General features: G+C 38.4%; 1 long non-coding RNA gene across 1 annotated transcript; it reads left to right on the forward strand.

Moving 5' to 3' along the window:
* The first annotated feature begins 1,915 nt into the window (after nt 1-1,915).
* Nucleotides 1,916-3,854, forward strand: LOC141334002 (uncharacterized). Its single transcript, XR_012355453.1, has 2 exons — nt 1,916-1,981; nt 2,952-3,854. It is a non-coding gene; the product is annotated as an uncharacterized lncRNA (long non-coding RNA).
* Nucleotides 3,855-4,741: the final 887 nt, after the last annotated feature.

Genomic DNA, 4,741 nt, shown 5'->3' on the forward strand with positions numbered 1-4,741 from the left:
TACTCTTGTGACCTCTGTGAGGATTGACTCAGTACGAGCAGGAGACAAACATGCCTGCATCTTGGAGGAAACCCACACCACGCCTAGATAAGTGGTTCTCTATGATTGCACACATGATTCAGAGCATGGTCACGCTGGAGGCATTCCCAAAGCGTTTTGACGCAGCGTCTCGTTCCCTTCAGGGAATTAGGGTTACATACGTAACCTGAGATTAGAAATGGAGTCAATGTAGCCCTCTAAATTGTAATAATGACCCATATCTAAAAAATGCTACAATAAAATGGTTTCATATGAGGTGTGCATATAGTATGGGATGTCCTTTATAGGAACTGGTCATTGTTTTTTTCTACTTATTAGAAATGGGGTCAATATACCCTCCAAAGTGTAATAATGACCCATATCTCAAAAATTCTGCAGTAAAATGGTTTCATATGAGGTGTGCATATAGTATGGGACGTCCTGAATAAGAACTGAGCGTTGTTGTTTTTTTTTTACTTATTAGAAATGGGGTCAAGATACCCCTCTAAAGGGTAATAATGACCCATATCTAAAAAATGCTACAGTAAAATGGTTTTATATGAGGTGTGCATGTAGTATGGGACGTCCAGAATAAGAACTGATCTTTTTTTTTTCTACTTATTAAAAAATGGGATCAACATACCCCTTTAAAGTGTTATACTGACCCATATCTCAAAAATGCTGCAGTAAAATGGTTTCATATGAGGTGTGCATATAGAATGGGACATCCTGAATAAGAACTGATCATTGTTTTTACTACTTATTAGAAATGGGATTCTTTATACCCCTATAAAGTCTAATACTGGCCCATTTCTCAGAAAAGAACCATCAAAGACACCAATAAATAACACGGATATTAAAGCAGAAATGCAAATATATTCAAGAGCATTTTGTAGTATTATCTCTCAGTCCTGGAATGAAATGAAAATGAAAAGCGCTGTGCAAGCACTTTCTCTCTGGGCTGTTTCTGAAACTACCATAAGGACTATAATATGCACGCACGTTTAAAATCAATCACGGCTGGCTTGACCATGTTTTTCTAAACTGCGGCTGGCTTTACCGCAGTAGCATTAGCACTGCTCTCGGGGGCAGGATTACCCAATTATTCCCAGGGATGCACCACATCCTGAAATATATGCAAGTAAATTGGAAGGATTACTGTCATGGCTTCACTATAAAGTCACTTTAAGTAAAAACTGGCACAAAAAAAAAAAAAAAAAAAAGATTGTTTCGGGTCTTGGACATCAAAGTATCATCACAAGCCACAGGCTGAAATTTTCATTTTTGGATGAACTACATATTTAAGATAACAGCTTTGTAGATATACAGAAGTCAGCATTCGAAGTGGATCAAAACCTTTCAGCAAATTTGTCCTTAAACCAAAACGAATACCCGTTCTTATCTTAGGACAACTTTAATCAACTTTTTTGATCCACTTCGAATGTGACTACTGTATAATAATTTAAAGTACAGAACTTAAACACATTTTTTCCTTGGCCATGGTGGCAAACTCTTAAACTGTCGAAGCCCAAACCATAGAAGCAGGGGGAGCAGTAACACATTATTGTGTCACATTAATATATTTGGATTTCATATAATTATTTCCTGTCAGGCCCTCGATGTTGTAAGTCTTCATAAATTTGCCCAGCATAATTGAAGAGTGAGCACGTATTTGGGCATACACCCATTAGCCTACTCAGCAGATCGCTCTATTGAGTATTGTGTTGGAAAATCCCCCTCCCCACAGCCTCTCCTTTCTTTACAACCATGTGATATACAGGAAAAAGAGCAAACATCTGACATCACCAAAGTCTATTGTCATTCGCATATCTTGCATAGCATTACTTACACTATTTAAATGCCATACAGTGTGACAGAAGATTATAGCAAAATAATTCAAGAGAACAAGACACACCTGTTATACATCATCTTGTAGAAATCTTCAGCTTCCAGATCTGTTCAGGTTTGATTTTTCTACATTAACATTTATTCATTTAGCAGTCGCTTTTTATCAAAACCCAACTAAACATGTATAAAGGGGAATATTAATTTTGTTAGACCCTTCCCAGAACACAGGGGCGGACTTTGCCATTAGGCAAAGGTAGGCAGTTGCCCTGGGCCCCGAGATGTAAGGGGGCCCCCTCAAAAAAATTTGGATGAGGTGTTTTTTCTTTCTTTTACTTTACAGGCAAATGTCAAAAATTCTCTGAAAAGTCATCAGAATACTTTTATATAGAATATATCTTAAGGGCACTCAGGCGCGGGCGCCCTCGAACAACACACTGTTGGACTATTACATTATTTCACGTCACTGCGCATCTGCTGCAGAACAGCAGAAGTGATTGACAGACGGCATGTGCGTATTTTTACTCCAAACTTACTTCATAACATCAGTCGAGTGTTTGAAATTAATCCAGTGAAATGATGTGGCTTCTTACACATAATAATGCACAGAACATAATTCATAGAATTCTAAACAGTGATGAAGGCATTGCAGTATAAATGTACTTTATTATAATGAAAATTATAATAATACGAACTTCAGTAAACAATATATTGTCGTAGTCGTGTGTTCATTAGTCACGTTGAATCAATGAAAGCAGTTCAATCTTTATTTAGCTTTATTCAGCTGAAGCAATGAGTGTTTTCTAGATTTCTCCTTCAGGTGATTTTGGCGTTTCTGAGAGACAAAGCGCCCTCTGGCATTTGGATGAAGATTTACTGCTGATCACACAGAAATGGAAATCAGTCATATTGTTTATTTTTGTTCAACCAAGTTCAACAGACCAGTGCAATATTGCCATTAAGTGTAGCAATAGGCTCGATGTGCTGCGGTGATATGCGAATTCCTTGTTGCATAGCTTGCACACAACCATGCTCTTATCGACGCTTCCATCCATTAGTTTTTTAAAACACAAATTTCCCATCCACAGGGCCAACCAAAGCGGTCTCATCAGCTTCTGTGTTCACTGTGGTTTGTTTTTGTCTGAACGCAAGTTGGTGCTCCAGTATAACCTGAAGGAGTGGAAGTCGGAAGACATCATGGCCTTTTTACAAATTAATATCCTTATTAATTTTTTACACATTTTTAGTATATGATCTAGTTCATAAATCAGTGTTTAACACTTATATTATTTATTGTTTGATATTAGTAGTGGCTAGAAAGATGCCTCATAGAATATCACAGGATGTTAGATTAAAGTGTGTGCCAAATGTGTTTTGTGCATGTTGAAGTTTCTCTTTTCACAGAAACCCGAGATCACACCTCAGGAGGTCAGGATGACCTTGTATTAGAGAAATCCTGTTGATTTGTCTCCATTTTTCTAAGGGGCTAACTGTTAAGTATGTGTGTGTCTCCAACCACAATGATAAAGAGTCTTGACTGGCTAAGGCAACCTTGAAGACAGACAAGGCCTCTGTGTGTGAATTTGTGTGTGTGTGTATGTCAGTCTCTGTCTTGGATCTTAGGCGTGACGGTGGAAGATCATTCTGAGGAGGTCCTCACCATTTGTCGATGTCGCGGGACATAAACGGGCTTCTGGAGACAGCCTGTTGTGTCTAACCTCTTATCTTTGTCGCCTGTGTAATCACTAGTAAATAGTTTTGACTTGTCGTCCATATGTGGAAAATTTCACAGTTATCTAAGTTTTTGACCAATCAGGATCTTCCTAACCTATGCATTGACGTAAATAGCAACCTCTTTTAGAGTATAATTACTGGTGTTTTGAACATGTACGCAGAGCGGTCTACGAACTCCATCGAGAGTGTTGAAGCTGACTTCTGCTGATGAAACTGCAAACTATTTTCTTCAGTAAACATGACTTCGATTGATTGAATCTTTGACTCCTGGTTTTTGTTCATTGTATCTGGTCATTGGGTTTATACTGTAAAATTCCCCTTACAAATTGTTCCGGAGAAACTCATCCAGTGTGAAAAGTTCCGCAGTGCAAAAACAAGTGCGATTAAAATGCGTAAAACAAATGTTGTATATTTATATGTATATAGTGTTTGGAGTAACGAATTACAATAGTAATTAAAGCTGCAAGCAGCGATGAACGGGCCCTCGCACCCGGGCTCACCGACGACAGGTGGCTTTAGGAAAACAGCAAACGGTGGGCAGTATGCTTTTAATACAGTAAATGTAGGAGAAATTTGTCATAAGTCAGTTAAATGTGCCAAACTTCCCGCAGGCAGCTGGTGGCGCTATGCCTATAAATGAATATTGTCATGTAGATTTGTTCAGGCCAGCACTATTATCAAACATATGAAGTTTGGTGCAGATTGATCTTGGTATGTTTGAGTTAGTGTAAGATATGATATATCCTGGTGTCAACAGGTGGCGCTATGATAATATCTGAATATTGGCCTTTAGGTGTCTTCAGGCCAGGACTCTTACCAAACCTCTGAAGTTTGAGGCAGATCAGACATTTATAACACCTATGTCCATGGCAAAACAACAAACTTTGTCAGGCCGCCACGGACACGCCCTTTACTGAAACTCAAGATCTTCACAATTTAACATCTCTAAGGCCTCTAGATCAGACTGACCAAATATAATGTTGATTTCATTAAATGTCTAGGAGGAGTTTGCTATAAACCTAACCACCTGCAAGGACTTCAGATAATGCCAACTGTGAACATTTTCCCTATATTCTGATGATGATGATAAGAACATGTAATTCAACAAATTGGTGAAGTTTCATCAGAATCAGGCAATGTGTGC

This window comes from Garra rufa, chromosome 4 (assembly GCF_049309525.1).
Source record: "Garra rufa chromosome 4, GarRuf1.0, whole genome shotgun sequence".
Classification (NCBI taxonomy): domain Eukaryota; kingdom Metazoa; phylum Chordata; class Actinopteri; order Cypriniformes; family Cyprinidae; genus Garra; species Garra rufa.